General features: G+C 38.7%; 1 long non-coding RNA gene across 1 annotated transcript in view; it reads left to right on the top strand.

Annotated features, from left to right (window-relative positions):
* The window catches only part of LOC309607160, a 70291-nt gene extending 42431 nt beyond the window's left edge, over positions 1-27860 (top strand). Inside the window, exon 3 of the long non-coding RNA XR_014232289.1 lies at positions 683-27860. This is a non-coding gene — a long non-coding RNA (uncharacterized lncRNA). The remainder of the gene's footprint in view (positions 1-682) is intronic.

The raw sequence follows: 27860 nt of genomic DNA, 5'->3' as shown, positions 1-27860 counted from the left end.
TAGGATGGCATTCAGAAAAAAAGCTTATAAATAGTCTTTTAGAGATTGGGAGCCAATTCTCAAAGGATTTGGGAATTAACATTAAAAAGATTGTATATCCTGGTTGAAACACTTCCTTCATTTCACATGTTGATTTTTTAAAAGATGGGAGGCTTGATGATAACACACCTGGGTGAGAGATGGCCTCTTGAATGGAAGGTTTATGTTAACTCTGATTCATAGAGTTCTGATCTTGGAGAGTGCTTCCTGATAGAGCTCTCATCGTTTTAGTCTATACAGTTTTATTTTGATAGATTGGTCACAGCCTCAGACAAAAGCAAATGGTTATTGTGAAAAACAGTTCATGGAGGACCGCCAAGTAGAAATTCGCACAAATTGTGGTCTGTTGCAAAATACTTGAATCCTCGAGAAAAGACACGTCAATAATTCTTTCAATAAGAAGAGTAATTATGTGGCTGTTTTCTGCATCTCTGCTTCATTTATTCATAGAAAGAAGTCTAGAGGATGTGTTTTATCCTCAGCGACAGAGCAATGCTATTGTTTAGGTATTTGGGAATTTTTTTGAGGGGTGAACAGAAAGAAAAATGAAATCAATTTCTTAAACAGGGAAAAGGTAAAAATTAAAAGTGGATCCTTAGATGGGAATTATCTCTAAAATTACAACTTTGTAATCTGTCTCTAGGTGCTGTAAACTACGAACAATGACCCTGTGTTAATGCTGCAGACATATCATAGTGGAACTAAAGGGAACTTAATTTCCTGGTAAGAATATTTTCCTTAATCAGGTGCTTTATGCATTTTGAATGCATTTAATTATTGCAATGCTTGGTAGAAGAATATAGCCATAGAGAGTGACCCAGGATATGGACCAGATATATAATGTGAGTTGTTTTTTGCTTTTGGAGTTCCATTAAAATGGCTTATTTTCGAAAGAGCAGAATAACTAAAAGTTATTTTTCTTGTTAGCTGACCTCTGGGCATATTTGAAAGTTGCATCTTGATGATATTTACCTAAATGTCATTTTTAATAGAAAAATGAATTTCTCCATTGGGATCTGAGCAGGTTGGCTTCTTAGGAGGCTTGAAGTTTTAGTGAGAAAACCTATATTTTCATCAGTCAAACAGAGCTCACCCCTTCATGGTCTGAAGGGCTTTCAGCTTCAGTAACTGTCCCTTGGATTTGGATCAGTGTGAAATCTGACCTGAATCCTCCTTTGGAGCTTTTTCAAATTCTTTGTGCAGTGCCAGGCTGAATTGTAACAAATTTCAAAGGGTTTGGAAGAGTGAGAAAAAGTCTACTTTTAAGGGCCAGATACACAAGGATCTGGTTGTGGGGAAGCTATTTAGCCCTTTTAAACCTCCATTTCCAAATTCATAAAATTAGAAAAATAGTTGTAATTTCCTGTAGGTGTGGGTTAAATCAGATTATTTTGATAATGCTTATTAGCACTGTGTTGAGCCCATAGTATTGTTCGGTAAATGTCAACCCTTACTATCATTATTAGTTTTTAAAGACAAAGTAATTTGAGAAAAAAACAGTATTTTTGATTGAAGTATACTTGATACATAATATTATAGGTGTACCATAAAGTGATTCCCTATTTTTAAAGGTTATACTACATTTATAGTTATTATAAAGTATTTGCTCTATTCCCCGTGCTGTACAATACATCCTTGTAGCTTATTTTATACCTAATAATTTGTACCTCTTAATCCTCTACCCCTTTATTGCCCCTCCCCCCGTTCCTCTCCCCACTGATAACCACTAGTTTGTTCTCTATATCTGTGAGTCCGCTGCTTTTTTGTTATGTTCACTAGTTTTTTGTATGAGAAAAAAATGGTGTTTTTTTCAATGAAAGAATAATATTCTTTTTACTTTCTCAAGAGCACATTTTGTTAGCAAAAGAATGTGATTCCTGTAGAATTAAGATGTTTTGGGGTACATGCAAAATCTTTCTATATGTTGGTTGTATACTGGGATCTTAGTAGCTATAAGGAAGACAATGTGGAAAGAGGTGGAACTCCTTGACTTTCTGAGTCATTGCTAGCTTACCTGCTGCCTGGTAACCAGGAGGGACCTTCTAAACAAATGTGGGGCTATTCCAAGAAGAGGTCTATGAGGAAACTGTGTGTGTGTTTTGAATAACTTGTGCTCTCCGTCTCATTCAGTGGAGTGATTTTGCCCTTCCACTATATTTAGATCTTCCCTTTGGAACTTGCTGCAAGAGGCTACTCTGTGCAGTCTTTCTAACTCCAGTGAATCTGCTGGTCTATTAGAAGATTAAAAAGCATTTGCGATATATACTCATATTCTTAGAGAAAACTCTTCCTGAAATCTGATTAATCGAATCCTTTGATGATGATTGGTTATGAGGAGTACATTTATTATGTTAAAACACTTTTATGATTTCATCCTAAATGAATTTCTAGGTCCTAAGAAACCTAGGTAAATCTTTTCAGAAATTAAAGGATGAAATACAATGTCTGGGGTATTAAATTTTTAAAATAAGATGTTAGCATGCTACCATGAGGAACTTTAATTGGGGTTGTGTCATGATGATGTATTAATAATTGTGTCTTTTGACATCATGAAAATGGATGGCAACCTGCAAAACAACTGCTCACTCATAACAATGCATTCTTTATTTTATTGAGTTATGTTTATTTTCTTGTGTTCCTCTTGATGATCAACCAAATCATTATTTAATTCTACAAAATAAGTTCCCTTGCCATCCATTTTCGTTGTAGAGCTTGAGAAATTCAACTGTGCAGCTTCCAGGAGGTCCTTAGGGAATCATAGTCCTAGGAGATATAGGCACACACACACACACACACACACACACACACACACAAACATACTTTAGCATTAATTTTCTTTTGAGAATCTCTGATTTAGAGAGTCCCCCCATACAACCTCTCAAGAATTAAAAATATGGGGTGAAATAATCCCCAAGACTCTGATTAGACTACAGTACATGAATACTGATTTTGCTGTTGTGTTTTTCAACACTCAAATGTATTTGAACTTGTTTACAGCACAGTCTATACTTTTTTTTTAACATCTTTATTGAAGTATAATTGCTTTACAATGTTGTGTTCATTTCTGCTATAAAAAAAAGTGAATCAGCTATACGTATACATATATCCCCATATCCCCTCCCCCTTGCTTCTCCCTCCTACCCTCTCTATCCCACCCCTCAAGGTGGTCCCAAAGCATGGAGCTGACCTCCCTGTGCTATGCAGCTGCTTCCCACTAGCTATCTATTTTACATTTGGTAGTGTATATATCTCAATGCCACTCTCTCACTTCATCCCAGCTTACCCTTCCCCCTCCCTGTGTCCTCAAGTCCATTCTCTACGTCTGCGTCTTTATTCCTGTCCTGCCCCTAGGTTCTTCAGAACCTTTTTTTTTTTTTTAGATTCCATATATATGTGTTAGCATATGGTATTTGTTTTTCTCTTTCTAACTTATTTCACTCTGTGTGACAGACTGTAGGTCCATCCACCTCACTACAAATAACTCAATTTTGTTTACTTTTATGGCAGAGTAATATTCCATTGTATATATGTGCCACATCTTCTTTATCCACTCATCTGTCGATGGACACGTAGGTTGCTTCCATGTCCTGCCTATTGTAAATAGTGCTGCAGTGAACATTGTGGTACATGACTCTTTTTGAATTATGCTTTTCTCAGGGTATATGCTGAGTAGTGGGATTGCTGGGTCGTATGGTAGTTCTATTTTTAGTTTTTGAAGGAACCTCCATACTGTTCTCCATAGTGGCTGTATCAATTTACATTCCCACCAACAGTGCAAGAGGGTTCCCTTTTCTCCACACCCTCTCCAGCATTTATTGTTTGTAGATTTTTTGATGATGGCCATTCTGACTGGTGTGAGGTGATACCTCATGGTAGTTTTGATTTGAATTTCTCTAATGATTAGTGATGTTGAGCATCCTTTCATGTGTTTGTTGGCAATCTGTGTATCTTCTTTGGAGAAATGTCTATTTAGGTCTTCTGTCCATTTTTGGATTGGGTTGTTTGTTTTTTTGATATTGAGCTGCATGAGCTGCTTGTAAATTTTGGAGATTAATCCTTTGTCAGTTGCTTCATTTGCAAATATTTTCTCCCATTCTGAGGGTTGTCTTTTCATCTTGTTTATGGTCTCCTTTGCTGTGCAAAAGCGTTGAAGTTTCATTAGGTCCCATTTGTTTATCTTTCTTTTTATTTCCATTTCTCTAGGAGGTGGGTCATATGACCTTGACTTTGTGCATAGCACATTAACATAGGTTTATCTATACATTTTAATCATTACCATACCTATGTATACTTTATCCGAAGATGATACTATCCACACATCTTAACAGAAGGCTTAAGTAGTTGAATGATAGAGACTGTATTTTTGTAGCAGAAGGTCACGATAAAATATGTGCTCTGTTAAATATGGTGAGTCGCCTTGGGTCATGTGCCGAGACTGGTTGATGGTGCTTATGTCTACACACAGCTCCTCCTACTGATTTATGGATTTGGGTGAATATTCTTTTATATCAAAGACTAGGTTGCAGGTCCTGAGAGGAGGTAAGAGAGAGTAGTATTTTCCTTTAAATCTTGGTATAGTGCTATTATGTGAGAGAAGATTATAGCTGCCTTCGCTTGCTGGTCTGTGAAGTTGTCATAAAGGTATTGATTATTTTCCAGTGAAATCCATGTCTCCTCTCAGAGAGCACTCTGCATGCTCAGTTACATCACGGCTTGGCTCCCATACTCTGGGCAGAACAAGATATAACAGCCTGTCCTTTTTGAAATATTCTCAGTGCAGTGTGCTGCATTTACTGCATGTGGTGGTTCATTTTAAATGTCAGTTTGACTGGGATAAGGGATGCCCAGATAGCTGATGAAACATCATTTCTGGGTGTGTCTGTAAGGGTTTCCAGAGGAGATTAGCATTTGTCTTAGTAGACTGAATAAAGAAAACCACCCTCACTAATTTGAGTGAGTACCATCCAGTTCACCAAGGGTTTGAAGAAAATAAAAAGGCAGAGGAGGAGTGAATTTGTTCTCTGTTTGACCTGAGACACCCATCTTCTGCTCTCAGTCATCAGCATTCTTGGTTCTTGGGCCTTTGGAATCATACTGAATTATACCACTGGCTTTACTGGTTCTCCAGCTTGCAGACAGCAGACAATGGGATTTCTCAGCCTCCTTAATCACATGAGACAATTTCTGTAATACGTCTCTCTCTATCCCTATATATATCCTATTGGTTCTGTTTCTCTGGAGAACCTGATGAATACACTGCACAAATGCAGCTTGTTTGGCTGATCCTGCCTCTGTCTGTTCTCTGTTTATGGGCCTTACACTAAGTTTCAATTATTTGTTTACACATTTGTCTCAGTAATATGTCTTTGAGGGCAGGGCCCAGTTCAAATATATATTTGCCTTGTTACCACTGAGCATAGACCCTAGCACCCACTAGATGCTTTATAAAGGTAGGGGATGGGGAGATTTAAAAGGAAGAACAGAGGGAGGGAAAGATTCTCCTGATAGGTCACTCCTTGGACACCTACTGGGCTAAATTCTCAGATTGCTTCTCTGGGTCCTGTAGTCTAGGCAATCTTGCTAGCAGTTTCTAGTTTCACTTAAACTTGGTTTCTGATGAATTCTAATGTTCCCTTAACTCTTCTCTCTTTAATATCCCCACCTGGCTAAGAGGCCCCGGATTGGCATTGCCTATGGCTAATTCACTTCAGGACCATTCTGAAATAAAAGCGTGAGGAATTGTTGAATAAGTCTTACCCAAAATGAAAGGCTCTCCTCAAGAAATCCTAAGTGGAAGCTGAGTAAAATTGATCTCCTCAGAAAGAAGTTCCCCTATTTTGAATAATTAAGTGTCGATTTTTCAGCATCTCTTGAAAGGGGGCATTCAGAGACGATAAGATTCCATTGGATGCTAAAATATTCTGCACAAGTAATTAGTATTGCATATTCCAAAATGATGATATTAAACAGTATCCTTTTTCTTTTCTTTTCTCCTTCCTGTGATATAAGAGCATCAGAACTAGCTCCATGCCCTTGTCCCAGAATTAATCATTCCTCTCCTCTGTAAAAGTTGATGTTTACACCTTTTAAATATTTATGGGCTGTTTTGTTCCTCTATTGTTGTTTATCCACTCTAGAGACATTCAGAAGCCTTGCATTTCTTCCTTAGCCAAGCACTTCATTCCCTCCATCATTCTCGTGGCTGTTCTTTGGATTACCTCCAGTTTGCACACATAATTTTGGTATCTAGGTGCCAAAAACATGTTTGTTTCAACTGGAGTCTTATTACAGTTGCTTTTACTCAAATCACGTACACAAATAAATGCGATCTCTAAAGCATGAAAACGCAGTAAGGCTCCAGAGGGAAGCTGAGATATGCAAATATGTTGTTAAAATGCTACAGGTAGATTTTTAAGTCACTAGGGAAATGGCGTCTCAAGATCAAAAGATTGTAGAATGAGCACTATGTGAAGAATTTTATTTTAAAGCCAAGCGTTGTGATCATTTTGCAGGTTTTTGTTGTTATTGCCAGTCTGTTGGTTTGTAACATTTTAATAGGGTTGGGTTTAGTCTTCTTAGCCATTTTCTAATCATTGACTTATTTTCTCTATGCAATTGCAGAAGGCAGAGCCTTTTTTCAATAGGAAAAATGTTGCTATTCCTTTACAGAGAAAAGACTGAAGTAAAATGACCATAAAAATATTAAAGACAAAGAGACACTGAAACCCAGCAAAACTTGGGTGATCTTTTTAATAAACAGACACTATAGATCTTATATTGTTATTTAAAAGGACTTTTCAAGTAGCAACATGACCTACTGCACAAATAAAATGTCCATGGAAATATGTAGCACAAGCAAACAAATGACTTAGAGTAAAATCCAATGAAGAGAGAAAACTGTGTTTCCTCAACAAAATGCCATTTTTGCCCTAAGGCAATCCATGTTGGGGAACAATACCGTGTATAACAGTGAGACAAATCGTAGGCATCTCCCCTAAACAGCAGATTTTGTTGAACTGCACATGTGTGCAAATATCTGAGGCCTTGGAGAAGAAGCAAAGCAATGAAATACATCACTTCTGTCACCACCTGAACTGGGGAGGACAGAGGGGCAGGCACATCTGAGAGCCTGGTGATGAAGCTGGGAAGTAGGAAGTAAATCAGAGCCTCTGATCAAAGGCTAATTTAGCCTGTCATAAATGACGCTGCCATGGAAAGAAGCCTTACGCACAGAGATCAAAGATTGGGGCCTCCACAGACGCCACAACATTCCCTGCCCTAAAAAAAGCAAGAGAAGGAGGGAGAAGGAGAAATGCATCAAAGCTCTCTAAGAACGCTGAACAGTATAATCTCCCTTTCTTAAGGACAGCACGCACTATTAGAAAAGTGAAAATGAATCTTGTTTTTTTTTTTAATAGTATGTGTGAGGTCAGCTTTTTAGATCGAGAGTAGCTGGCACCATTAGCTTAAGTAACTTACTTGCAAACAGACTCTAGGCAGAGCTTCCTGTTATTTGCGGCCCTTTCTTGTCTATATCAGGGTTCTTTTCACAACTGGAAACAGAAGGCAAATTATTTTATATTTGAGTAACTATTGTCTTTTGAGTTTGGGCTGGGTCAGAGACTTCAGTCCATGTTACCATGCTAATTGTTAACTGCTTGTTAACCGGTTAATCAACCCTTATGTGATTTTTGGTATTTCACTCCATGTTGTGAGTATAGCAAGTTCCTTAACTGTGTACAATATCTCTATATATTATATTCTCCTGTCACCCATACTTTACATATTTTTCAACATTTTAAACCTGTGCCACATGTAAAATGGCAGTAAAAGCAAAATAAATCTTATAAATCACTTTACAGTTGTCTAATATAGGATGCTTCATTCTTTTGTAGGAATTAAACATTTTTTAAAAATTAATTTATTCAACAATTATTTTTGTTTAACTGTTAAGAGACACTTGGCTGAGGATACAGCAGCAAACTAAAACAGGCAGTTTTTACCCTCAGGAAGCTTATCTCTATTAGGGTAGACACATATTGATCAGATTATCATGCAAAAAAATGTGAAATTGCCACTCTGATCAATGCTACTAAGGAGAGTTAAATGGGGAATTGACCTATGAAGGTCAGAGAAAGCTTCTCTGAGAAACTGATGCCTGATCAGAGGTAGGAAATAAACTGGGCAAGAAGGGAAGGTAAGAAGGATCCATTTGATTAGAGAATTTTATTAACACGCTTTCATTTTTCTTGGAAGGGAAGTGGTGGAGGAAAAGGGGTCCAGATACAGGGCAGAGGACAGTGCAGTAGATAGTAAACTGATTAAGAGAATGGGTTTGACAAATTAGTTCACCTCTCCGAACCTTAGGCTTCTGATCATAACCCTTACATCACAGAATTGTCTCAGTAAGTGGTAGCTGTCATCGTCATCATCATCACCACCATCACCTTGAGGTCTAGCACTGGTTTGTAGTGTGATTTTAGGCATATCATTTCATTACTTTGAGTTCCAACTTCATACTTCTATAAAATGGAGGGTGTTGGATTTAGATTGCAAGCTTCCTTCCTGTTCTAATGGTTCCATGATTTTTCAGGCAAATCTAAAGCTGGAAATTTCATTCCAGGTATGGGAAGTCTATATGCTGGCAGGTTAGGGAAAGTATTGTTTTAGGGAAGTAGATTTTGAAAAGAAGCACAGTTCCACCTTTTAGCAACTTTACTTACATTTCTATAATCCACATTTTAGAAGTTTCTATTATCTTAGATTAAATTTTATAGCACATATTTCTTCTGCTAAAAAGCCATTAAAGGATTTTGGTAGGATGTTTAATTTCCCATTATGGTTGGTTTCTCAAATCATTCCCTTTGTAATTGTCACGTTTTTACAGTCCTCTTTAAAATGAACTTAATTTTCCAACTAAAAATATCAAGCTGAGTTGGAAATTGAAATTCTAGGACTGTAAAATCGAAGGATAAAAAACGAGCTTTCAGGCCAAAGTTTTCAACCACCATAACATGTAGAAATACCTCTAGAAAAGTGTCTTCTTATTTCTTATAAAATGCATAAGAATACTTCTAAGATTATTTTGGTCAAAGTGAAATTCTATAACATTTCTAAATCTGGAAAATGATTTATTTTACACCTTGTTATTTATTTAAGTACATAAGTGTTTGGTTTGATTGGAGCATCTTCTTCACTCTGTTTATGCTTCACTTAAATTACTCATGTTTCAGCTTTACAAAGTTTACTTTTGTCTGTATTATGTTAAACATTTAATCTTTTTTTCTAGTGCTACAGATATAAGAAAGAATCCAGATATATGTTTTTTCTACTTGGTATTTTAAAAACTCACCCTCATGTTTTGTGTGATAAATACTCTAAGTGCTTTTCTATTTTTCTTTATCTTAACCCTTAGGGAATACATAGTAAACATATTAAATAGACAGCCTAGGGACTATTGTCCCCAAATTATGGGTTAGAAAACTGAGATGTTGACTCATTCAAAGTCAAATTCATACTTACTGAATAAGAATTAGATCTTATATCTCCTAGCTTCTAGACTAGTGTACATTTTACAGTGCCTCACTGATTTGCCAATGTAATATAGATTCCTCCTAACTTAATGGAAGCATGCAAACCCCTGACATGAATTAGATATGGTTAAATTGGTCAATCATTGTCTGATTGGCTTCAACGATTATAGCGTTAAATGGTATTTCATCTTGATTTCCTCTGCTCTTTTTTTCTTATGCCATTTCCCATTTTATTGGCCTTGGTATGGATATGCTTTTCATTTGTGAATGTCCAATTATCATGCCTTCATGTTGGATGGAAGACCGATTAGCATGGATTAATTAAGGTAATGAAATAATTACACTGATTATGATATAACTATATAGTAACCAACATTAGCATGGCCTAATTATCTAGTGGTTATGAGCATGAGCTTTGGAGATCTGATTGAAGTGGGTTTGGATTTGACCTTCAATACTTACTAATAATGTGTGCTTTTGTGAGTTACTCAATCTCTTTGAGCTTTGGTTTTCTCTTCAGTAAAGAGGAGATAATAGTACTTACAGAATTTATTTTTTAATAGATGCAATTATGTAAATGCATTGTATTTTCTGCATGGCAAGGCCTCGATAATTATTAACAACATGACTTCTTTTGCCCTGGCTACGAGGCTGTGTACCTATCGAATTATGATACAGTCATCCTCCCTTAGCACCACAGTCTTAGAGGATGGGACAGGTAATGCCAGTTTGGTTATATTCAGGATCCTTCGCTGGGGATTTATTGAACTCACGCTGGAATAACAGAGCTAGTCTCAGAGAATGATGCTACAAACAAACAAGACAGAAGTAAGAGTAAGCAAGATGGCTTGATGGTGTTTGGGTTGCAGAATTCAGAGGCCCCTGGTGCTGGTTCTCCCTCTGCTTTTTATATGTTTTTTGTTTGTGGGCTAATAAATTCCCTTAATTAAGTTAGTTTGATTTGGGTTTATGTGACTCATTAATGAGTCCAATAATACAGCTTTTTAAGAAACACATTTCTTCAACCTTCAGTTAACATTTATTACTCCTAACAGTGTTCTATTACTTATTTATTTACATGGTTATTTTCTTTCTTCCTGTTACTAAAGTGTAAACTCCATTTGAACAAGAACCTACAACACTCTTTCCTCGCATATTGGAAAATCCCTAACACCTAGTAGCCACTCAGTTGATACTGGGTGAGTCAGTGGATGAAGGAAGAAAGAAAGGAATCGTCTTTTGAAAAAATGCTCCCTAGTCAAAATTGCATCCACATTTTTTCCTGAATAGAGTAGGTAAAGATGCAAATTTAACATTCATTGAGAACTTAATGTTGAGTCATTCATCATGTTAGATATTGTATATCTTTTGAGATTGTTAGTATCATCCTCATTTTACAAATGAGAGAATGGAGGAGCAGTGAGATAAAGTCACAGTGGTAGATTCTGTAACGCTCCACTCCGATCAGCCTTTGAGAACCAGCTGTTCCGTCTGTCGCTTGGAGTGCTGCCAGCAACCAGCCCTCACATGTAAGCACCCAGACAGGGTCACGATTGCCTCAGATGAAGAGAGTACCCCCTTGCTCAAGGTCATGTCTCCTTTCCAGGGAGACATCTACTGCCTGATGTAGAGGGATAAAGACCCAGGACCCTAACGCAAATTAGCACAGCTCTAAGGATCATGCCCACTTCAGAACTCCCTGGAGGGTGGGCTGAGGATTCTCTTTATGCTGTGTCACACCTCAGCTTTTCCCTTTGTCCACTTCCACTTCCTTGCTATCCCTTCCTCATGCATTGATCTCAGATAGCTCATTAATAGACCAGAGTCTGCTTCCCAGGGAAACAAACCTGCTATGGTAACTTCTGAAGATTCGTCCCCAGCTAGAGAAGAGGCCTCTCTGAGGAGGTAAAGCGGGCTGAGACCCTCAGACTCGGGGGAAGTATAGCTCTGAAGTCTGAGCAGAGAAAGAGCTAGATTGTTTCTAGGGTCTTAAAAATGACCGTTGTAAAGCTAGGACACAAGATGCTGGGAGGAGAGAGGCTTGAGAGGGTGGCAGGCACCAGACCATGCAGGGCCTTGTAAGCCACGCAAAGAAGCTAGACTTGTATTTTCAATTGTTTCTACCCTTTTTTTCTGCTCATGCACCAGGATTCGCCTCCCCCTATCTCTAGCTACCATGGCTCCGCCCTTTGGAGCCCATTTCTGCCCTATGAAATTGTACTTGAATTTGTGTTTTCTTTCAGAATGCTATTTATAGACCCTTTCATTCTTAACCTTCTCACTGGCTTGCTACTATAATTATAGTCTCAAAAAGCAGTTGTTTTCTGGGAAAAGGATGTTTTGAGCTATTAGTTGTGACTTAGTCAATTGTGTGTAGTTTAAGAAATATCTTTCTTTATCCACTAAAAAGGCTAGAGTTCCAGTTGCTATGATTTAAAGGCAATGGGAATATTTCCTAGAATTTCATGAGATTATAAAAACCTTTTCTGACATTTGAAATGATTATAGTTTATACCACATTGATTTACGAGTGGGGTCATTCAAATGACCTTTAGAATTCAGTAACTTCTAGGTCACAGAGAGGCACAGATGGGCACCATGTCATCTTTGTATCTGATAACTGGCGTGTGTGTGTGTATGCGCACACACACACACACACACACACACTAATTATTTAGGTATACTCTCTGGGAAAAAGTGTAAATGCTAAAGGTTTTCATTTATTTTGGGCAAGTGTCAGTGCCTGGTGGAAGAAGCTTAGTATCTGAAATATGGAAACTGCAGAGATAAATGATTCATGTATATGCTGCAAGCTGTATCTTCTTGCGTTGATTTCCCCCAGTGTTTCCTGGCAACCTAGCACAGTAGTTCTCACCTTTGACTGCCTATCATAATTTCCTGTGGCACTTTTTAGATCTAAGGCTCTCTGAGCAGCCAATCCAACTTTGTAGGTGAAGCCCAGATAGCTATTTCTTGTTGTGGTGGGTGTGGGTGCTCTTTTCAACCTCTACCCATGATTTTAGTTGACAAATGGCGTTGAGAAGCGTTAGTCTGTTAAAATATCTATAAGGAAGGTACAAAATCACCCCTGGTGGAAAAACCACTGCCCTAAGTAAGCCCTTCTTCCCTACATCCAAAGCAAGAATGCTGCCTTGTACAACTTCAGGGAATACCATTCATTTGTATTCTATGCAGAGTTCTTCCTTCGAGTTGTACAACGGCTGTACATCACTCAAAAGGAGAAGCTCTGCTTTACTGTGTAATGGGTGAAATGACATGCTCTGGTGATATACATATATTTGGAGATTTAATAAAGGACCAGGATATAGAATACTTAATCAAAGTTCTACTATATTTTTAAACTGCATTCATGAATATTGCTTCTCTTTTGTAGTTTCTTCTCTCTGTCATGCATACACACAAACCGAGGCATGGAACTCTCTTACTTTGTTTAACATGTTTTTAGTTCTAAGCAGAAGCCCAAAGAAAGTGAAGAAGCAAAAGCAGTATTGATGAATGCTGCTGTATAGTTCTAATTACTTCACTGTCCTTTTGGAAATGAGACCATAGATCCCAGGAATTAAGGTGAGAGTAGACAAAGGAAGAAATGTCCTCAGTTCCCAGGCAGATTCGGAGGTGAGGCCAGGAACCTCATCTGTCTTTTAAGTGCTGTATTCCCAGTGCCTAGAAGAACAGCTGGCATATGGTGGTTGCCCAATATATTTTTGGGATGATTGAATGAGTGAACGACTTGGACTGAACAACCTCATATTGTCGGCCCTGGTATCTAGGCAAAAGGGAACTACATTAGAAACAAGAACTGAGTCCTGCCTGTGTCTGTTTGTCCTTACATGGAAATTCCAGTTCAAGGGGGGACTTAATATGTAGGTGATTAAGATCTCTCCATGAATTTTCCATGGTGCCTGGCATTCTCACCTTAATATTTTGTCCACCTGGGTAATTTTAGGGGTTAAGGCTTCATGTCTCCTCTAACATGGGGGTATTAGCTTTGATTAGTTATGGGATGAGTACCACTGATGGAGTATAAAATAATCATAGATAATCTAAGATTAAGTATAATTAAATAGCAGACATATAAATGAAATATTTTTCCTTTTTCATTCTCTTTTGATACTTTGGATTAAGTCAAAAACTAGTTTTGTGCTTGCATGATTTTATAAATTTTTAACACTTTCTACCATCTCTTTCTCATAAAAAGAGACCAGACTTCAAAATCCAAGATTCAGCTGGTCACAATGTCTGCTTAGAATTTAATTGTTTAGGTTTCAGTGTATTTATTTTTATGGGATGTGGTGCTGATTTCCCATTCTGTATAGTGAGAGAACATATTATCTTAAGATATTTTAATCTAAATAGAGAAGTCAATTAAAAATAAGTGCAAGTAATGCACGCATATGAAAAAAATCATGACTGTATCACTTGAATGGCTTGAGAAACATTGAATTTGTTTATTTTATTAGTTTGATATCTCCCCTTGAGGAAGATAGACTCTTGGGGAACCCCAGGCTGAGTGGTTCCGAAAGAGGCAGCATGTTCTGGGGATGTGTTTGTATGTCTTTGGGGCCACGTGGGAGATGACGATGGATGCTGGGAGAGGGCGGCCCCCAAAAGGGGGTGGACAAGCCCTGGAAGGACACATAGGGCCCTTTTAAAGGTCAACTGCATCAACTTCAGCTGTTCAGTTCTTCTCACACGGGTAACTGTCCAGGCAGCACCAACATGCCTTCTGGTTTGAGAGGCCTGTGAGAGTAAGAGGGACTATTGTTTCATTGGGCAGTCAGTCCTACTATTATGAGTCATGGAATTCTGAGTCATGCGTCATAGGAGTCAGCAGGACCTCAGCTGTCCTTTGATTCAACCATTCTTTTGGGGCGTGAAGGCGTTTGCATTACCATTCCCATACACGGTCATCAACCTCTACTTCACCTCCTCTGATAAGAGGGCTCCTTCCTGAGGCTTCCAAGTCCATGTTTGTGTAACTCCAAGCCTCAAATCTCTCTCCCAGGAATTTTCATTTGTTTCTCCCAGTTCTGCCCATTGGGCCCCTAGAAAACAAAATCGAATTCCTTTTCTGTGACACTCAGATGTATGAAGAGAGGTTTTATGTCTCACTTGAGTCATCTTTTTTCCCCGGAAAACATCCCCAGCTCCTTCAGCCTTTCTTTCCACGAGGTGGTGTCCATCCCACCTCCCACCTTGGGAGCTCACCTCTGAATAAGCTGTATGTCTGAATCAATTTTAAATTTAAGCACCTAAGCCTGGATAAAAATGTCTAGGTGTTCCTTTAGGGGAATTAAGTAAAGTGTAACAATCACATTCTTTATTCTAGATACCATATTTCTTTTACTATATCCTAGGATTACCAACTTTTTGGCAATTTTATCACATCATTCATTAACTGTCTTTTTTTTTAAACACTACAATTGTGCCACACCTTCTTTGTTTTAAACTTATGCCAATGTCTTTCTAATAAAAATACGTGTGATTTGTGTTGTGTGTGTGTAGCAGGAAATAGGAATTGCAGGGAAATAAGAGTAAACCGTTAAGTACCAAGAGAAATTAGACATTTGAAGACGTAAGAAGTATCTGACACCATGTGTAAGCTGAAAAGCAAGACATCCGTTTTATTTTTCCTTAGCCTGTTCAAAGGAAGTTTTTCTCCGGTTTTGGTCCCTGAGCCATTTATATGCGCAACATCTTATCATAGAGGTCTTGCCTGAATATCCCATCTTGCTATCTCATCCATCTTTGCCTGCTATTGCTCTACCCTATCTGATTTCTATTCATAGCTCTTGTGGCTACCAAGCACTTTATATCTTTTTATTTATGTATTAAAACAATTTATGAAAGCAGGGGCTTTGTCTATCCATAGTACCAAGCACAGAGCATAATATTTCTCACAAGATTTTGTTAAATGAATAATTGCATAAATGAGTACAAGAATGACTTGGGATGTTAATTACATATGTAGATTCCTGGGCCCCACTCTGGCTGCGGGGCCCGGGATTCTAAGAATTCATCTGTATTCTAAAATTTTAGCAGGGCTGTTTTTGCATACGTGCACACAATGTTTAATACACCAAAAACTGTAAATAAAATATAAAAAGTAAATTTTTGAAATATCCAAAAATGGTTCTTCTCCTTTACATTCTTAAAAGAAGACATAAGTCTGTATAACGCCATTAGAAATAACCACTTCCATCTTACATTTTAAGTCATTTGCATATTACTGTCCAATTTGGGATCACTACCTCCCAAACCATAATATTTGCTAAATCACATTCTCATGCCAGTATGACAGCAGAGACCCATACATGTATGGGTACTTGCAGACCACTGTAGCTTACCAAACAAACAAGACAGGGAGGTCATTTATAAAAGTTACCTCATCGACACTGGGGTGTAGTGTGTGACACTTGTTCAAAATGTTGATCTCAAAGACTCAACGCATTGGATGGTGGAAGGAAGAGATCTACATAAAAGCTTTCCACGGAAGGAGACACTCTTATTTTCCTATAGATTTCATTACTAATAAAATAAGGGAGAAGAGCAATAAGAAACAAACAAGATTAGGAAAGCCAAAATGGTTTTTAAATGAAATTATTTTTCCCAGACTTTTCCATGAGGTCTCAGCAGCTCTGCAACCACCAGCTTGTTGGAAATCTGGTTTGTGACAGTTTGAGAAACCATTCTGTCTGCCCCCTTTTTTACTTATTAAATTAATTGTACTGAATTTGTTTTCCAGAAATAAATGTGAATCATCTGAACGATGAGCTAAGCTGTTAAATCCCACAGTGGTTTGGTCACTTAGTTCTGCCTCTCAGGTAGCTGGTCTGGACATACCCATGTTTTTACCTTTGATCATTGTACAAAAAGAAGGTCCAGTACTGCATAATACAAGCCTAATGAAACAAAATTGCATACAAATGTCACCCAATACTGCTCTCCACTGAAACGTTATCTGTTTAGCATGATGTTTAGTTTACTTGGAGGTAAGAATTAAATATTGGGTCTTTAAAATGGGGAGAAAGGAGGAAGAGAGGGAGGGGAGAGAAGAAAGGGGGGGAGGGAAGAAGAAAAGATAGAAAAAAGGGAGGGAGATGGGGGAGAGAATGGGAGAAACTTCTTATGTTCAGAAAACGGTATTTTTTTCTCCCTCGTGAAGCATCATGGAATAGGTAATGCCAGTTGCTACTAAAGTTGAGCATTTACTGAGGTTGGGCAATCATATTCCATGCTTGAATATCATATTCACTACCTGTGTGCCCTCAAAAGGTCACACATTTATTAAGATTTCTTACTTGTAAAATATATGCATTGGAGCTGAATGATACCGAAGCAACATTCCAGCCTTAAAAACTATATGTCTCTTTGATTTTTAATGTATCTGTCAAACTTGAAATACAAAGAATAGAATAATTATTTAAAAATATGAGACACAAAGAATCGGCTCTAAAAGACCTAAATCAAATTTAGAAGGAAAAATAAATTTTGAATAAAATGATAATAATGCAAAGTACCACTATTGATGGATAGTGATGGATATTAATTCAGTGTTTAATATTTTAATACAAAGAAATTGAACAATATGTATTCTTCGTAACTTCTTCAAGTCAATAATTTAGCGTGAGAGTTTTAATAGCTTAAGTATATTCACAACCAAGATCTGCAGTAGTTACAGGGCATGAATCACACATTTAAGTGCTAAGGGGTGAGCATCAGGAGAGGTATAAGATGATAGGGAGGAGTGGGGACTGATGCCCTGGAGAATACAGCTTGTTCTAAATTGGAAACCTCTGCTCTACTTGTTACCGAATGAGGTTTGTTTGCCCGACGTGCAGCAAGCCAAACACTGAGTCGCCAAGGTTTGTCTCAGGCAGGGGGTTTATTCATGAGGCAGACAAGTGAGGAGAGGGGAGAACAAGGGTCCTCAAAGATGAAGGGCTTGGGATATTTATGGGATAAAGAAGCAGGGTGGTCTTAGGCATGGGGAGGGATGGTTGGAGGCAAGAAAATGGTGAAGTAATCAGTGTTCTGTGCAGGTGTATCTGAGTTACACACATCTTCATGGGATGCATGTTCAGAAAGTGGTAGAGTTAATGTGAGCTGAGGGTGGGGTTCTGAGCCGTCTGTTGTCAAAAGACGGACAATTGGACACTCACACAGGTCAGTGGTCTCTACCGGTTTGAACTGGGCAAGACTGGCTCCAGTTTAAGCAGTTGTTACTATAGTAACCCATCAGTCAGAGGTGTTATCTATAGGGGCAGTTAAAGGAGTCCTGTGATGTTTTGTCTAAGTAAGCTGTGTGAAGTTTGGAGGGTATGCGATTTGCAAGAACAATTCAAAGGAGTTTAGTCAGTGGAGGCCGATTACAGGATAGTATTTATTAAGCAAGTTATAGTTTAAGGGATCTAACTGATGACTGCCCTTGATTTCACGCCCTGGAAGATCATTGCCAGATGCCAAAGCAGGACTAGTCTTGTCAGACTTTCTACATTTTCAGAGAAAGGACAGAAATCTGAATTTTACTGTTTAAACTCTTAATGTTTAAGCAATGGAAGCTAATTCAGGCCTTCAAAAAAAGTCCATGTGGAAGGTAAACCAAAGACACCTACCTGTGAGCAGAGTTTGCCCCCCCCCCACCCCGCTTTGATTCAAGGGTTTCTGAGTTGCCTTCTACCCATTCAACTACCAGGTAAACTGCTATCAGCTGTCAATCCTTAATGACAGTTTTTTTTTATCATCTCGTTCAGATGTTTAAAGAGTATCCTTCCCCGTAGAATTCAGAATGGCCCTGAAACACGAGGACCGTATAATATTCAGTCCAAAACATAGTGCAAAGTGAGGGAAATTTGGAGAGTAGATTCTTGTGTCAATTTCCCTGCTAAATGATTTGCACCCCAGTAGAATCCCGATGCCTGAGCAGCTAAGCTCCTCAGAAATGGGAATGAGCTGCCCTATCGACCAGCTTCTGTCCACTCTAGTGCCCTGAGACTTGTGGTGATTCATCAAATGAACTCCTCGGCATTTGAAGGAGCTAATTCAGTCTCATCCCCAGGGTGGTATTGATGCATTAAGAGGTTATGGCTCTTGGAGTAGTTAATGAAAAAAGAATGCAAGGGACTTGTTGAACATTTAACTGAAAATTTGTCATTTTATACTGTGATGGTTCTGAATTTCGATGTCTTCTTCATTGTTTTGTTGTGGCATGTTTCTTGTTGGTTATTTTGTTTTCTTTTAAGAAAGAATAATGTTAGAGAAAGGAAATGCTCATTTGTTACTGGAAACTTACAGTGATGGGATGTTCCAGACAAAACATAAGAAGTCCCTTGTTGCCACTTGCATTTGTCACTGCTCCAGATCTCTCCATCTAGCTTAGATTTATTCACATAATTGATTTATGGAGTCAGTTTCTCAATGACAAGAATTATGTTATTTTTTATTTATGTGTGTGTTTGCTTTTGTATCTCTTACTTTTAGATTTTTACAGACTCTAGAACATAGAGAACATTCACCATATCTGTGTTGGCTAGTGGGTGTTTAAAGAGTGATTTTAAGGATGCCACAGTTTTTTTGCTTTGTTCTTGGCTGCATACAGTTGTGTAAGCTATTTTGAATATATCCATGTGTGGGGCCACATGATGGTAGTGCAAAGTGCCAATATTAATTTGAAAAGAGTGACCTTTTCCTGTGTGTTCCTGTCCAGTGTCAGCTTATCTAAGACGGATAGTGTTGATAGGCTACACTATCACTGTCTGAGGATAGATTTGCAGAAATGCCTGCAGTTTTCTGTTCTAGTTTCTTTCTCCCTTGGGTGCTTTCGCTCTGGCGCTGTCATTCAGACCTTACTATAAGGATAACCAATTAGTAGTTAAATGAGTTGAATGATTCTTTTTATGTACTCTGTTCAAATGACACTAAACTCATTGCCACATGACTAGGACAGGTGAATTGTTTCTTTCTGCACTTTTTAAACAAGCCCATGTAGTAAATAATACTGTTCATAACCCCTGCCTTTATTGCTCTCTTTCCTACACCTAGGGAATCATTTTGAAAATGAACGTGTAGAGGCCCTATTTGTATTCCAGTGGAAATAAGAACTCAGTAGTAATAAAACTGTGTAGGTTTTCAGATAAACAGGTAACTTAGAAAGGGAGAAGTAGTTTTGAAAACAATACTACAAAAGATCAACGATGAGAATGCTTGCTGGCAATTTGCATCTTTAATAACTCAGGACTGTCAGACTAGCACAGTGCCCCTGACCTGTATCATGTATGCATGGTATGGAAGTATATCGTGCACCTACTGTGTGCCATAATGAGGATTGCAGAGGCAGATTCACTTCCTGTCTTTGAGATACTCAGAATTGGGGGGGGGAGGGGTTTGAGACTGGTCATTATCTAACTCTGAATGAATGATCCTTACTCTTTTAACAAAGGACATTCTGATTAATAAAATAGTCTTGGGGTTGTAGGGAAAATGTACCATTCTGGAATACAAAGACCTTCTGTCTTTTTTCATAATGGGCTATTTGCCTAAAAGACCAGAGTGCTAGGTGAATTAGACATCTACAAATCTGTGTAAACAGTACTTTCCAGTCTTTGCTTCCTGGTTAATAATCCCGAGCATTTTTGAAAGCACTTTACTTTGGGTATTAAGAAAGAACTACAAGTGAGATACAGACTTTTGTATATCTTGTAAATGAGATATAGACACTTTGTAAATCTACTACGATGATACTTTTATATCACTTACTGATCTCTGTAACTCAAAGAATTGTGCTTTCTCAGTATCCTCATTTTATAGATAAGGAATTGAGGTTCACACTAACTTTTTTAGTCAAAAACTACTGAGTTTCTCAGTTGAAATGCAAACTCTGATTGATCTGATCCCCAAACCCAGGAGAAGGATGATATATGGAAGGGAGGAAGAGGGTAGCCCCTACCCAGAATGTTTCTCAAATTCTATACAATAATATATTATCCCCACATTCTTTCAAAACCTGTGTGAGAGAGAGGTGTGGGGAATGCAATGAAAGAAGCTTTTAAGTATTCACAGTGAAGCAGAGGGTTTAATGAGGTGGAATTTTAAGGTTTTTCAACTTGATGGTTGCTATAAAGTGGGGAGTGCAATGGAAAATGAGGTGGTAAATTTGGATAAACACCCCAGGAATCTTCTGGAATGGAAGAGGTTTCTCCTCAGTATTCGAAGTTCTTGAAATCTCTGGAGCCTTGGTCAAAACAACAAGCCTTCTAAGGAAAATAAACAAACAAACCAACCCCCCCCCCCCAAACAATTCCATGCAGAGAAAAAAATGGGACCAGTGAGTGTTTAAAGGGGGTGGCGGCTCTGGGTCTGTGTACCTCGTCCACTAGGAGCAGATCATTTTCTCAAGGGCACTTGCGAAAAGGTCCACAAAGTGTGGTCAGTCTAGTAACCATGGCCAACTTTGTTGTGCAGCATCCTCGGTTAAGCATAAATGCCTGGGGAAAGAGTCTTCTTTCTTGCACTTTGAAGAATTACATGGCTTCGTCAGGACATGTTACCAGCAGCTGTGGCAACAACAGGAGCAGGTGCCTTAGCTCAAGCCCCTGTTCCTTTGGAGCTACAGGTGGCACCAATAGGCACCTCCAACAGTGACACCAGTAGATGGCAAAAGAAGATATGTCTTTACCCAGGGCAACTCTAGAATTTCTACATGGAAGAGGTTCAGTCAGCAATCCGGTGAGAAGTGGGGTAGGGACTGACCTTGAAGCTCTATCTGCATGACAGGCACGCTATGTTTACTCAGATTGTAAAGTTTCTTTGGGATGTCTTGGAGTTGATGGAACTTATGGAAGAATTAGCCCCTTTCCTTGAGATTTAAGTTGGCACCACACCTGCTCTTTATTTGTAAAAATGTTAAGCTTTGGCTTTGGTGACAGTAGCATCAGGATAGAGGCTTGCTTTGTGATGGGGTGGAAAACTTTTCCCTCCTTCCCTTCTATCTTCTTTGGCTGGCCTAATAATTAAATTGACATGAGACAGATTAACGGGAGAAAAGCAATTTTGTATATAGGGAACTCCATAAAAAAATATGAGACTCATGGACAGGCAGGCAGCTGAGGCTTATATACCATCCTGAGCTAAGGAGGAGGGGGTGGGAGACTGGGGCTTTAAAGGGGTGGAAGACAATTCACAGGAATGTGAGAAGAGCCCGTTTAGTAATCAGATGTTTGCCATGCCATGCAGATAAATCTTTCTGATATAAAAAGTTATTTCTGACAATAGCTCTCTCTTCCTGGTACAGGCTCCGTATCTATTAATATATTGTTCTGGGCAGTTAAGGGAGAGGCAAAAAGCTTTTTCTGAGTCTGCTGGGTCTTAATTGGCTTCAGCTCAAAACAATCTACATGCCAAAATGGCACATTTGGGGGTGGCATACATCGCTCCCCCTCAGTGGCAACCTGTCTGAGAGAGATTATGTGGTTTTCCTGCATCAAGAAGTTAGGTGGAGGGAAAGTTTGATGTTCACTTAGAACAAATAAGGTAAGAGCAAATTGGATAGTCCTGGAACACCTGTGAGCCCAGCGTGGCCACTGAAGCTCTCACCTGGGGATGGAGATTCTCTAAATCAGCGAGGCAACACGTGGGAGTAGCAGTTCAGGAAACTCTAAGACACAGTTATTTACACTTCATATTGTAACAACAGTAGTTATTAAAACAATAGTTATTAATCAAAGCTGTTCCCTGATTATCTTAGGGTCCAGTGCTATAGAATGAATATTTATGACCCCCTGAAAATGCCTAAGTTGAAGCTGAATCCTCAGTGTGATGGTGCTAGGAGGTGGGGCCTTTGGGAGGCAATTAAGTCCTGAAGGTGGAGCCTTCACAAATAGGATTAGTGCCTATATAAAAGATCCCCAGAGAGCTCTTTTACCTTTTACACCACCGTGTGAGAAGCCGGCAAGGAGACCGCCGCCTATGAGTAGGAAGAGGGTTCTTACCAGACTCTGAATCTGCCACCGCCTTCGTCCTGGACTACTGCCCAGCCTCCAGAACTGTGAGAAATAAATTTCTGTTGTTTATAAGTCACACAGTCCATGGTACAGTTATAGTAGACTGAACAGACTAAGACATCCAGGAAATCATCTCACTCTCCCCCTACTTCAAATGCTAGGGATTGAGTCTGCGGGAAGCTGGCTGATAACAAATCATGAGTCTGCACCTCCATAGCATTTACCAGCATAATTTGTCCTCATTTTTCATATTGGTGAATCTGGTTCCTTGCATTCACCTGCTATTTCCAGTATGTTGTTCATATTTCACAGTGGTAAGGATCCTATGCTCTTGTTACTTTGTACCCTTTCACTGTATACACCAGGATTTAAATAAATGCCTACTGAACAATTGAAAAAATAAGTGCTACTATTTTTGTTAAGGCAGATTTACTTGGCAGCAAGATCTCTTTTCAAAATTATGCTAAGAAGAAGCTTCGTGCTTTCATTTCCCTCGTGGCTCCAAATATGATGAGAATTTGTCTCCTTGCTCTGGTAGCAACTTCCTTAGCAGACGATCCAAATTCACCACCCTGAGGTGTTTTAGGCTTAGGGCAGGTTGGGATTATTCATTTTCCTCTATTTTATGTTCATATTTTTGTTCTTATTTACTTCTCCTTAAAATTGTATTCACTTTCTAAGAACTTTTAGTATTGACAAGTTTCTAGTGGCTGATATTACCTTAAAATTATGAGAACTGAAAATTCTTTTGTTTTTTTTTTGCCAGAGGAAAATTAAAATTAAATGCATTCCATACATAAAATTTCCTGTCTTGAGAATCTAAAATCACCTTATACATTATATTTTATGATCTTCACTGCTTTAACATTAACACCTAATTAAACTCTTCTGTGTATCTCAAAGGCAAGGCCAGATTCATGTTGATTTTCTCCACTAAGTTGTTGTATAAAACTCAAGAAAAGTACATATAACTTTCTGGCAAACTCTGATTTAAGAGGTATTTTGTTAAGAAAATAGATTTAAAATGTGAAATAATTCCAAGAAACAATTAAACGCAAATTGAGCGCTTTTTCTTAAGGAGAAGTTCTAATGATTATCCTAGAAATGCATTTGCGTCAGTAGTTTCTTCTTTAGCCATGAGTTTGATCATCTGTGTCGGTGATGGTCGATTTTAAAATGGTGTGTCTTTCCTATGAAAAAAAACTGCTTTGGTTTTTTTTTTTTTTTATCACAGCTGGTAGTTTATTCCATTCATATTTGTTGTCATTATCACGTTTTCTGTTTATTCTTGCTCTAAATGTGTTTTGCCCCAGGACATGTTCAATAAGTTTAATTCTTTGCGTGCAGATTTTCAGTATATTTCCCAAGCTTCTATGTTACATTTTATTTCAAACAGTGACTCAAATACTAATTTGGAATAATAAAGTATAAGATTTTCTAGAAGTTACAGCAGTGACATGGAAAGTATATTTAATGATGACTAGATTGTGCTTATATTGGATTCAATTTCATAATTAATGGAATTGTTGACACAGGTTCCTTTTCCTTTACTCAAGATTATTATACATGCCATAAATATATGTTACAAAATTTAATAATTATGTATTCAGAGGCACCTATAAATCTTAGTTTTATTTAGCATACAGAAAACAATTGAAAAACAATCCTAATGGCAGATTTGGATTTAGATCCTGTGTCCATTATTAGGACTCAGTTTTAGGAAACAATTCGCTCTGCTTCTCTAGAACAGAGGGTATAAAGACAAAGAGCGATTCAGGTGGTGGCTAAAATATTAGCCTAATTTAGACTTCTCTGGTAATGAGCGTTGAAAGGATGTTGAGTGAGACTTTGTGTTTTTGTTGTTGTTGTTGCTCCCAAGTTGGTAGTTACAACCCACAGCGGAAAGCAGAGCGGAGCCTAGTGCGGCTGAAAACTTGGCCTCTGTTCACCGGTGCCTGACAGAAACTTGGAGAAAGAGTGTTGGGTGGAGTAGAAAAGAATAGCTTTCTTGCTTTGCCAGGGAAAGGGAGTCACAGTGGGCTAATGCCCTCAAAACTGTGTGTCCAGCCCTGGAGAGGGTAGTGAGGAGTCTTACAGTTTTCACAGAGCAGGGCGTGGTCAGCTCCGTAGACATTTTTCTGATTGGCTGGTGGTGAGGTAATCGGGAGTCAGCATCTTCAACCTTCTGCTTCCAGCTGGTCTGGGGTCTACGTGCTTGTGGGCAGCAGACAGTTAACTTCTTCCACCTGGTGGGGGTTTCAGTATCTGCAAAACAGCTCAAAGGAGATGGCTCAGAATATCATCTACAGTCGTTGAGGAAGAACTAAAGGTCCTTGACTTTGTTTAATGGCTAAAGTATTATTATTTTGTTCTTCTTGACTGTTTTCCTTTCTTTCTGCGTTTTCTCATTTCTCTGATAAAATTTATTCTTTGACTAAATTTTTTTTTTTTTTTTTAACAGACAAAAGGCAGGTGGAGGCCATGAGAAGGGGTCTATTCTGGGAAGGCTTCATAGCGCCCTGCTCGGTTACACTAGTATACCACTCAGGGGTTTCCCAAGAGTTGAAAGAAGAAGCCAGATTTCCCCAACCATTACCTCAGCTGTCCAGCTTGTACACAGAACGATTTAGGGCCAGGAGGGTGAGAGTGGCTCTTTGAAATGTTTTAGCCTTGCGCAATGTACATTGTCGGTGGTAAGAGGGGATTCTCTCTGTAGCGCTTTTCCCTTTGTAAAGCCAAGTGAAGGGGTCAATGAAACATTCGCACAGATTGATATGCCTGAAAGATGGGAGACTGGCAGTTTGTTCCCTGTTACCTGAATCAGTGATGACTTCCTGATTTACTACTGTGCTGATGTGAGCAGGGCAGGAGCAAACTGAGGGTAGAAGGTAGGGTGGACCCAGTAAAGCAGCCCAGACTTTCACCATTGGGCCTAGCAGGGTGCCTGAAATGTCCCATCTATCAAACAGACCTTGTATTAAGTAGCTGGTACCTCACCCTGGGGGGTTGCTAGGAGCACAGTGACAACAGCAACAAGAGGGTCTGGGCTCTGTAATTAGGGGTGGAAACTGGGTAGAGGTGGGAGTGCCCGGGGCCTGTTCAGGAGCCGACACAACTGAAGATCCAGGCTAGAAGAATCAGTTCGAATTCCAGGATGCTAGAGAGAGAGGAGGAATAAAAGAAGCGATGACATTGCTCTCCTCATTCCAGCTCCTTCCAGCATAGCTCTGGCCAGAAGTGGGGAAGAAGGGAGCATTTTGAACCAGCCTGAGGTTTAGTGATAAAGAGTGACTTGAGGCTTATGGAATAAGATAGCATAGAGTGGTGGGAAAGCCGAATTTGGCAAAGTAGTGTTGAAAGTAATGTTTGAAGAAAAAGGTGAAATCATTTCAGGCTAATGTTCCAACCTAGGTGAGAATCCTGATAAACCAATCACAGCTGGATTAGAGAACGCCGTGAGACCTCCTATTCTCTTTTCCCTGCATGTAGACCCCTTGTGCCCACTGATTTTTTTCTAGCTAGTCATAGGCAGAGTGGTTGACAGGGAGATTACAGAAGTCTGCTTGATATATTTACCAAGTAGAAATTCCCATGAGATGAAATACAGGGAAGGTGTGAGGGTGGAGAAACTGTCACAATTTTTAACTTTGAATGGACGTTGGCATAAATAGAAATCCAGGGATGCAGAGCTGCTAAGGCTGATATTTTCATGCTAAGCTGTAGAAATCAGGAAATGTGTGATAACGTTATCTGACAAAGAGATGAAGAGGAACAATGGAGACAGGAAAGGGAAATCAAAGTGAACATTGATGAATGTGGTGAGAGTATTGTGTGTTATGGATGCATCGTGGTTCTTTCATACGCGTGCTGTGTTCGAAGCGCTCTTATGAAAGTCGTCTTTCATGTTAAGTGGAGATCATGTTTTTGTGACATTTCTATTTGGTAGTCATATCTCTAGCTATTAAAAATCACATTGTGATAAAACACTGTTTTGATATGTGCTAGCTGTGAAATCATACTGTAGACATTTTCTGCAAATGTAGCAGGATTTCAGCAGAATTGGGTAAATGCAATTTTATGTTCATAAATAATATGCATATAAATAATTTTATCAGTTGCCTTAAATACACGGAATTCTTTTACCTATTAATTACTTTTAAATTGTCATTGTTTTTTTTTACTTTACCATAATATTGCTAGTGTTATTTAAAACATTTTATTTGTACAAGCACATGTAGCAATACCAAAAATATTGGGGAAATTTATTCTTTTCAAAGCCTCAGGATGTATCTATATTTATTGCTGTAGTTGTTTTATTTCTCTCATTACCTTGTTCTTCGTGAAATTTGCAAGTATTCTTGTACTCTTCCAAACCTTAGGGGTAGTGAGATATATTTCCAATTCATAATTTTATTTTTTATTCCTATCAATACACTGTTCTTTGGCATTTCTGAATGGATTTTATGGTCTTCTTCCAAGTCTTAGGTTTAGTAATAGATACATTTCTCCTCTTTTTTTTTTTTTTTTTTTTTTTTTTGGCTGTGTTGGGTCTTAGTTGCGGCACATGGGATCTTTGTTGGGGCATGTGGGATCTTCTCGTTATGGCACGCGGTCTGCTTGGGCTTCTCTCTAGTTGTGGCATGTGGATTTTCCCTCTCTAGTGGTGGCACGCGGGCTCCAGGGTGCGTAAGCTCAGTAGTTGTGGCACGTGGGTTTAGTTGCCCCACGGCACGTGGGATCGTAGTTCCCTGACCAGGGATCGAACCCAGGTACCCTGCATTGGAAGGCAGATTCTTTACCACTGGACAACCAGGGAAGTCCCAGTAATAGATATATTTCTAATTCATAAATTTCAAGCCTTCTTTTATTTCCCCTTTGTAGTTTCCCTCTCAGAAACATTTCAAGAACACAAATTCCTTTCATTACAAAATACTGTGTTTTGGTTCTGTGGACATAGGAAGATGAGGTAGACATAGATTCTTCCCTCAGGTAGCTTATTTAGGAAGTTAACGTGTTAGCCATGACACTCAATTGCAAGAAGCCAACAAAGGCAAGAGAGACTTTTCAGTCTCATAACTAGAAAGACGATGGAGTTGTTTGCATTGTGGAAAAGACGTTACAAGATCAGGCAAGAGTTTATGTTGAACTAGTTCATAGTAGCAATCAGCACATTTTGTGATAAACGTTCCAAAGATGACTGACCGCTGGATTTGTACTCTCGACTCAACACATCCTCTCATTCATTCAAGCATTCACTCACCCAGTACTT

Source organism: Balaenoptera borealis, assembly GCF_965194805.1.
Source record: "Balaenoptera borealis genome assembly, chromosome: 12".
In the NCBI taxonomy this organism is placed as follows: domain Eukaryota; kingdom Metazoa; phylum Chordata; class Mammalia; order Artiodactyla; family Balaenopteridae; genus Balaenoptera; species Balaenoptera borealis.
This window is presented reverse-complemented; position numbering and strand designations above follow the sequence as displayed.